The 9316-nt window shown below is 51.7% G+C and overlaps 1 long non-coding RNA gene across 1 annotated transcript; it reads right to left on the reverse strand.

The window, feature by feature from the left end:
• Positions 1–6271: 6271 nt before the first annotated feature.
• On the reverse strand, positions 6272–7254 carry LOC148217272 (uncharacterized). The gene is made up of 2 exons (XR_015801106.1): positions 7144–7254; positions 6272–6783 (listed from the first exon to the last, which is right to left on the reverse strand). It is a non-coding gene; the product is annotated as an uncharacterized LOC148217272 (long non-coding RNA).
• Positions 7255–9316: the final 2062 nt, after the last annotated feature.

Here is a 9316-nt window from a genome sequence, read left to right on the forward strand (position 1 = left end):
TTATTCCCCTTGTTTCAGTGCCACAATGACTCCTTGGTTCTACAGGCCCCACAGCTTCATCACTGACCCTTGGTTCCATAGGGGTCCTGAGTTTCACAATGGTCCCCCTGATTCCATGAGGCATCAGAGTGTCACCATGGTCTCTTTGGTTCCATTGGGTTCCATGGTGTTTCCATGGTGTCCTTGGATCTGCTGCTGTCCTTGTCTCAACTGACCCATGGTTCCATGAGGTTCTGCAGTGTCACCATGGTCACTGTCAGAGGCTGGATGAGATCAATGTCCCAGACACCTGGGGATGAGCTGTCAATCAGTCACACAGTGGGGTGCTGCTGACCCAGGCTCTGATTGCCCCAGCAATCACAAGTCCCACCTGGGGGAGGCACACGAAGGCCCAGGGGCTTAAAACACAGAGCAGGCGCTCAGCCCATGGTCCATACCCTGCCTTCTCCTGGGGTCTGTGTCTCACCCACACTGGAACCCTAGGAGCTGGGAGCCATGTGTGTGTCTGTCTATAGAGCTTCTGTCCTTCTGTCTCTCTTTCCTTCTAATGCTCTTTATATGGAACACCATTATTTTTGGGCACCGCAACAACCTAAATGTTTAAAGGTTTTGAGGTTAAGTGGGAAAAGTTAATGAAGTTCTGGCTATGATAAGTGTTTTATGTTGAGTTGGATGTTATATTAAATCCTTTTCCAAAGTTCCTTGGTTTTCTATACCACTAAATTTTTGTGTCATTTTGACGTCTTGAGAATATCTGTCTGGGGTTTCTCCTGTGCACTAAACTCAAGTAAAGGAACCTTTGGTCACCCCCAGCATTTCAGTGTTCTGGGGTGTTGCAGCCCTGCAGGGTCACCATGGCCTCTTGTTTCCATCAGGCCCTGCTGTGTCACACTGGCCCTTGGTTCCATGAGCATCTGGAGTGTCACACAGCTTGATGACATTTGTCCTTGCTGCCCCTGCCATCCCACTGCCCCAGCAACAGCCCCGAGCCACCCGTGAGGGACAGGCCCTGCTGGGCCAGGCCTGGGCTCAGGCCTTGGCCTTTCTGCTTCCTCCAGCCAGCCCAGGCCTTGCTCAGCATTGCAGTTCCCTGCTCACAGCCTCGGGCTCCTGCAATCCTGCCCTCAAGGATCTGCTCTCACCAGTCCCTGGGGAGCCTTTGGCACTCCCTGCCCTCAGTGGGGCCACTGATGCTCCAAGGGACTTGGAGTTTTGCTTCTGACTCCTGGAGCAGCTTCTTCAACCTTCTCTCAGTGCCTGAGGCTCCTGCACTCAGCCCTAAATCCACCACGGGGATCATTAAAATACAAAAAGTTCTTAGGAGCTCTTTGTCTTCCTTCAATTGTCGTCAAGTCTCCAGGGCTTGTGCAGCTGCTTGGAGAATGCTTGGAGTTCTTTTAAGGAAGAAGATTTCAAAGTGCACCTCATTACTTTTTTTCTTTAATCATGTGAGCATTTTTTTTAGTTTTCATTTCTGAGAAGAGGGGATAAAAGCATTCCCCAAGTGATCTTGATGCTGAATGTCTCCTTAGGAGGTGTGGGCACACAGAAGAATGAGCCCCTTGCAGGCTGACCCTGTTTGGACAACCTGCTCCTCACCCCCAGCCTCACCATGTCTGACATCGCCCACCTGGGACTGACATCCCTGTGCCCTGCAGCAGAACCTTGTCCCCTGAGCTCTGCAGCTGGGTGTCCCAGCCCATTGCACCATGTCCCACCTGCTCTCCTCAGGGCTCTGCCTGAACACAGGCACAGGAGAAGTTTTCCTGTTTGTGAGGAAAGAATGGAAAAGCCTGAGCAGGTTTCCTAAACGATAAACTCCCACTGTAGAACCACATGCTCAGTCCAGGCTGACTGGAAGGCTCTCCTGGAAGGCTCTCCTTTCTGCAAGGGCGAGTGTGAGCAGAAATGATGTCTGTAAGCAGAATTCTCTGAGTCTTTCAGCTGAATTCTCTGTCCCTGTCCTTTCTCTGGATCTCTGTTGCAGATAGAAGCTGCTGGTGCCATTCTCACCTTTAACCTCTCTTTTGAATACAGACAGTCCAGGTGTGTTAAGCAGGTGTCACTGAGTTTATTCAAAGCTTTTGGATCCTCATGGAACCAAGGCGACAACTGTGACAGAGCGGGAACTAATGGAACCAAGGAGACAATTGTGACAGTTCAGAGCCTCACAGAAACAAGGTTCCATTGTGACACTGAGGGGAATCATGGAATCAAGGAGACCATAGTGACACAGCCAACCCACATGGAACCAATGTTCCCTTGTGACAATGCAGATCCAAGGATGTCATGGTGACACTGTGACCTCATGGATCCAAGGGGCCATTGTGACACTGAAGAACTTCATGGAAGCCAGGGTCCAGAGTGTCACAGCAGGGCCTCATGGAACCAAGGAGACCAGTGTCATTTAGGAACCTTATGGAACCGAGGGTCCACTATGACACTGCATAAACAAGGAGACCATTGTGACACTATGGAAACTCATGGAACCAAGCAGCCACTGTGACACTCCAGGGCCTCGTTGAACCAGGGAGGCCTATGTGACACTCAGAACCTCATGGCACTGAGGGTTTATTGTGACAAAGCAGGGTCCCATGGAACCAATTGTCCATTGTGACAATGTGGATCCCAAGAGACCATGGTGACACTATGGAACCTCATGGAACCAAGGGTCCTTTGTGACACTCCACGGCCTCGTGGAACCAAGGAGATCATTGTGACGTAATGGAACCTCGTGGAACCAAGGGTCCATTGTTACAGTCCAGAACCAAGAAGACCATTCTGACAGTCCAGAACCTCATGGGACCAAGATTCCATTTTTATACAGTGGGGCTTCATGGCACCAAGGAGCCACTGAGACACAGCAGGGTCACATGGAACCAGTGGTCCATAGTGATACTGCGGATCCAGGGGCACCATGGTGATACCACAGAACCTCATGGAACCAAGAGTCCAGTGTGACACAGCAGAACCTCTTGGAATCAAGGCAACCGTGTTAGGCTATGGAGCCTCATGGAACCAAGAGACCATGGTGACATTGCAGGGCTTCATTTGAACAAAGGACATGGTTGATGGGACAGGACCTCATGGAAACAATGGGACATTGTGACACTGCAGAGCCCCATGGAACCAAGGAGACCACTGTGACACTGAGAAACCTCATGGAACCATACAGCCATTTTCACACTGCGGACCCGAGGAGAGCATTGCTGACAGTACAAAACCTCATGGAACTGAGGGGTCATTCTTATCCAGCAAGACCTCGTGGAGCCAGGGGGCCATGGTGACATTGTGGGTCCTCATGAACCAAATATTCATTGTGACCTTGCAGGGCTGCTTTAACCAATTGTCCATTGTGATACTGAGGATCCAAGAGACTGTGGTGACACCATGGCAGTTCATGGAACCAAGGGGTTGTTGTGACACACCAAGACCTCGTGGCACCAAGGAGAGCATTGTGGCAGTGCAGAACCAAGGAGGCCATTTTGACAGTACAGACCCAAATGGAACCAAGGGTCCATTGTTATACAGCAGGGCCCCATGGAACCAAGGGGCCATTGTGAAATTGTGCAAGGGCCATAATGGAGACAAGGACAGCACTGACACTGAAAGCCACAGGAAAGAAAATTTTGAACACAGTTTTGAATATCTGAAAACAGATATTCTTTATTACATCATGGTGGTCACTGTGGCAAACCTTCCTCCATTCGAGTGCACTGAGCATTGAATGAACAGAGTTTTTATCACACACACTGGTTACATACTCTTTAGCTATTCCCCACTTTCTTTGAATTTATTGGACATAGTTACACTCCTTATCACAAGTCCTTATATGGTTCTTTGGGGTCTGTCTTCAACATCTGGTGCCCTTTTCAGGGAGCTTCTTCTCAACCTACACTTTTGAGTTAGCGCTGTATTATTGTTTTTTATAATTTCTGCTTTATCAGCCTTGCAGAGCTGAGCTGGCATCCTCCTTGCATTTTGTGTGACTTCTGTTTGCCTCAGCTACATCCTTTATCTGTTTCTCCAAGGCTGTGCTGTTCTGTTCTCTGCCCTTGATCAGTGTAAATGTTGTTCTGTTCTCCTGTCCTTGTCACAATGCTCGCCCCACATGAGGCGTGTTTGCAACCCCCTGCAAGCCATGGGCTTGGGGTGGGCAAGTGTTCCTGAGGGAACAGGGATGGGACAGCTGGGCTGGATGACCCAAGGGATGTTCCATTGCATGTCACACCATGATCAGAAATTAACTGAGAAGCGACGGGCAAGAAGCGTAGGGAATTGATTTCTTTTTTAAGAACATTTTTATTCAAAACAGCGCCTACACATACAGAATCCACTCCTGCTACAATATGGTTAAGTATTTTCTGCTGCTAGGAGATTTCCTGTGGATTTGCTTTTCTTCTGTGTATGGCCGTTGCTTTTTGTGCTTGCTTGGTTTGTAGGGTTTTTGTTGTTGTGGGTGGGTCTTGCTTTTTTTTTTTTTTTTTTTGTTTGGGTTTGATTTTCCCCTATTGAACTGCCTTTTTTTCTGATATATAAATTCTACCTTTTTTTGTGGCTTGGTTGACACCTGATGGCAAGACAAATTTACCCAATTCAGTCATTTTGCCAAATTACATTTTGCAGTCGCCATTAACCAGATGAATTCTGTCACAGACTCCCTACAACTTGGCTGCATCCAGAAAGGAATTGAAAATGCATTTCATGCCATTGTAGACATAATAGAAATGTTCCACACTGGTGGTCAAGGGCTGGTCACTGAGGGATGTCACCAGGGAGTGGCTGCCAAGAGGACTCTGTGCCATGGATGACATTTGACCCTCATTGTTCAGCCAAATTCTCACCTACCCCATGTTCCTCTCCTGCAGCCCAGCTCTCTCCAATCTGGCTCTGAGGAGAGCACAGCAGACCATGTCCCAGGCCTGGCTAAAGTCTGGGCACACAACATCCCCTTCTTTTCCCTCCCATGGGGGTTCTGCAATCCCTGCCTCGTGCTGCCAGTGCCTGGAATGGCTGCAGGAGGATTTGCCACCTGCCCTTCCCTGCTGAGCCTGACCAGTCTGTGGCTGTCCCAGTGCCCCTCCTTGCACTGTTTGCAGACTGGTTCCATGTCTGCCCTTCCCAAGTGCCCAGGACCCTCTGGGATGGCTCTGGCCTTTCCAAGGGGTTTGAGAGAGGTCTCACAGTGACACTGCCCATCCTTGTCAGCATCCCTGACTCCAAAGGCCTTTTCCACATCCCTCAGCTCATGGTCAGTGCCCAGAGCACAGTACAACCCTGTCCAGGTCCTCAGGGTAGTTCAGAAGGAAGGCAGCTCTGATTTCTTCCCCAAAACCTACCATTCCAGTTGTCTCTCTATGCAGTCCTTAGCTGCCTGAATATTTTTTCTTGGAACATCCCTGCCAGAATGTTTCTTTCTATGCAATCCTTACCACAGCCCAGTAATGAGTTCAGGTGTTTTTCCAGAGTGTACTGGCCTCAAGGCATTGTTTGTGCCACCAGAACTGTGCCACCCCCGAGTGCTGATGATGGTGTTTGTGCTCACTCGGGTTCATCTCCCCACACATACATGATGCACTACTGAAATCTCCTCAGTACACACCAAACATGGCCTGCTGGCCTGGTCACTTGGTGTCCCTCCATGCAGGGACAAACAACCTCGTACAGCTGGGGGAAATACCAGTGCTGGGTGTGGTGATTGCAGGGGCTGGTGTGGGACAATTGCCCTGGGGCACCTTCCCAGGCTGTGCCCAGAACAAAGACACAGCCCAGACCCTGCCCTGCTACTCCCTCAGGACCATCCCAGGAGCTCTGGCTGTGTCAGGACACTGCTGTGTGCCCCCTGCACACTGCCCCTCTGCCCCAGGCACTGGGCTTTGCTTGGCCAGGTCATTCCTGGAGCACATTGCTGACAGCAGCTCTGGAGGAGAGCAAAGCCTTCCTGCCCTGCCCTCAGGAGATGCCCTTTGCTGATGGAGCTGCTGTGCTGGAGCCCAGCTGTGTCCCAGCAGTGCCCATGGCCTGTCCCTGCCTGTGGGCACAGCATGGACACGCAACAGGACAGTGACCAAGCTGCCAGAGCACTGCGGCCTCACAGCCACAGAAGGGCTGGCAAGGAGAGGGTGGAGTTGGGAAGAGCAGATGTGGGAAGAGCCAGGGCCATTGTCCCTGGCTGTGCTGCTGTGCTGGGAGTCTCTTCCCTCCACCTCTGCCCACAGGCACTGCCCTGCAGAGACAGAGAAGAGCTGAGGAAGGATCCTGGACACACAGGGCAGGGCAGGCATTTGTTTTTATTAAAATGCACAGCTGAAAGACCTCTTGCATGTCTTTGTGTTTCAAACGAAAGGTAGATATTCATGTAGAAATGCAAAGAGTAACACTGCAATATTTTGTAAGAAATATTAAAACAATAGAAAAAGATACCTTAGGAAAAACAGACAAATATGGGGGGAAAAAGGTGAGCTTTTAGAGAGTTACATTCAGAAGATTATGCAGCAGAAAAGTTTAATGCTTCAGAAAATACAGAGTCAGCAATTTTCTCAGGGCATCCTTGAGCTCCTGGTTCCTCAGGCTGTAGATGAGAGGGTTCAGGACTGGAGGCACCACAGAGTACAGAACTGACATGGCCAGATCCAGGGATGGGGAGGAGATGGAGCGGGGCTTCAGGTGAGCAAAAATGCCAGTGCTGAGGAACAGAGAGACCACGGCCAGGTGAGGGAGGCAGGTGGAAAAGGCTTTGTGCCGTCCCTGCTCAGAGTGGATCCTCAGCACAGCCCTGAAGATCTGCACATAGGAGAAAACCATGAACACAAAACAGCCAAATATCAAAGAGGCACTAAAAGCTAGAAGCCCAAGTTCCCTGTAGTAGGATTTGGAGCAGGAGAGCTTGAGGATCTGGGGAATTTCACAGAAGAACTGGCCCAGGGCATTTCCATGGCACAGGGGCAGGGAAAATGTATTGGCTGTGTGAAGCAGAGCATTGAGAAAGGCACTGGCCCAGGCAGCTGCTGCCATGTGGGCACAAGCTCTGCTGCCCAGGAGGGTCCCGTAGTGCAGGGGTTTGCAGATGGACACGTAGCGGTCGTAGCACATGATGGTCAGGAGGGCAAGCTCTGATCCAAGGAAGAAGAATATCAGAAATACCTGTGCAGCACATCCAGCATAGGAGATGTGTCTGGTGTCCCAGAGGGAATTGTGCATGGCTTTGGGGACAGTGGTGGAGATGGAGCCCAGGTCAGTGAGGGCCAGGTTGAGCATGAAGAAGAACATGGGGGTGTGCAGGTGGTGGCCGCAGGCTACGGCGCTGATGATGAGGCTGTTGGCCAGGAGGGCAGCCAGGGAGATGGCCAGGAAGAGGCAGAAGTGCAGGAGCTGCAGCTGCCGCGTGTCTGCCAATGGCAGCAGGAGGAAGTGGCTGATGGAGCTGCTGTTGGACATTTGCTGTGTCTTGGCATGGGGATCTGTAAGAAAAGTAATCATGGAATAGTTCAGTTTGGAGAGGAGTTTAAATATCCCAGCCCAGCTTGGTGGCACTTTCCACCCACTGCCTGCCCAGGGCTCTGCTGCCTGGAGCTGTCCCTGCCAGCAGCTGCTTCCCTGTGCCCAGGGCTGGGCCCTGCCAGTGCTGCCAGAGCCCAGCCCAGCCCTGGGGGCTCAGCTCTGCCCTGAAAACGCTTTTCAGCACAGGGCAATGCCCAGGGCCACCTCTGCCTTTGCAGGCTCTGATGGCAACATCACAGCAACCCTGAGGAGGCAGGAAAAGTGACACTGATGCTGCATGTGAGGGACCCTGTGCTGATTTCTGTCACTGACTGCTTTATTAAAATCCAAGAAAAAAATTTTATGTTTTTCCCATCCTGAACTGAGAGATAAATATCTATATGCAATTTCCCACCTAGGCAATGCAGAGCAATAGATTATAAAATCAGGAGTTTCCTTTTTATGCAGCCCCTGCATCACTCTGGTCCCTAAGTAATCTACTAAGAAATATTCTGCAGTTCAATATTATGCTGGGAGCAGTCCTGAACAATGCACCATCCTCATCACACAAGGAGAACACTTCCAAGCCTTACCAGCTGTCTCCTTCCACCCACACCTTGTCCCCCAGTGTTGGGAGCAGCTCCCAGGGCTGGCTGAGAGCTGTCCCTGGCAGGCAGCAGAGTCCCTGCCCAGCCCAGCGCCCTGGGCTGCACGACCCTGCTCTGCACCACAGCCCTGGGCACCCCTGGCTGCTCTACACAAGAGATCATCAGAGAATGTACTCACATAGTCTGCAGGCATTGGGATGTTGCAGCTTTAGGAGATCACTGCAGGAGCTGCAGCTGCATTGTCCTGCAGCCAGAGGCTTCCTGTGTCAAGGGCTGGGAGTGATTCTGCCCCAGGCACTTCTGAGCATCTTCCCAGCCCTGACTGATTGAAGCTCTCTGTGCCTCTGTGCTGTGCCTGGGGTGGCTGCAGGCAGTGCCCCAGCCCTGCTGGGCTGGGAGAAGAGCTGCTCATCAAGAGAAATGTGTTTTTGAAGCTCTTCTTGGTTGCCAGGATCACCCTCTGTGTCAGGAGTCCAGCCCAGCTCATCAGTACAGACACAGCACAAGGATTTTAATGACCCTCTCAGGGCATTGGTGCTGTCTGCATCAGACTCAGTCCCTCAGAGTGTGCTTGAAATACTTCTCAAGAACTCAAATTTTAATTGAAACACTGAAGTTTCTTCAAGTTTTAATGGGTCCCAATGAGGGACTGAGAAAGTGTCCCCAGTTTCCAATTAGAGCAGAACACTGGAGGCACTGATGACAGGTGGGGACAAACAAGGCAAAGGTGTCTCTGATGCTGAGCAAACCTGGATGTGTTTCAGGAATGCAAAGGGCCAAGGGCTGAGCCCCAGCCCCTGGCAAGGCACATCCTGTCCCTCCCTCATTGCTCAGGGCTCTTCCCGGGCCACTGGGCTCTGGGCATGTGCAATGCCAAGGGCAGCACCATGGGGCGGCCCCTGCCAGGCTGCTGAGCAGGGACAAGGAAGCAATGAGGCCCCAGCACAGCAAGGCTCACTTGTCCCCTGCTGGCCTCAGGCCCAGGGCCAGCCTGCATGGCCCAAGTGCTGCAGGAGTTGGCTGTGTCAGGGCCTTTCAGCTGCTGCCCATCCCTGTGCCCTCTGCAGCCCAGGCTGTCCTACGGTGTCCATGCCCTGCGCCTCTGTCCCTGCAGGCTGTCGTCATCCCCCGGCTGCCCCACCTCGCTGGCCCCTTCCTTTGCTGACAGCTCTGCCTCCTGCCTGCCTCTGCCTGCACACACAGAGCCTTGGCCTTGATGTCAAAAGGTT

Source organism: Sturnus vulgaris, unplaced genomic scaffold (genome assembly GCF_052056855.1).
Source record: "Sturnus vulgaris isolate bStuVul1 unplaced genomic scaffold, bStuVul1.hap1 Scaffold_87, whole genome shotgun sequence".
In the NCBI taxonomy this organism is placed as follows: Eukaryota; Metazoa; Chordata; class Aves; order Passeriformes; family Sturnidae; genus Sturnus; species Sturnus vulgaris.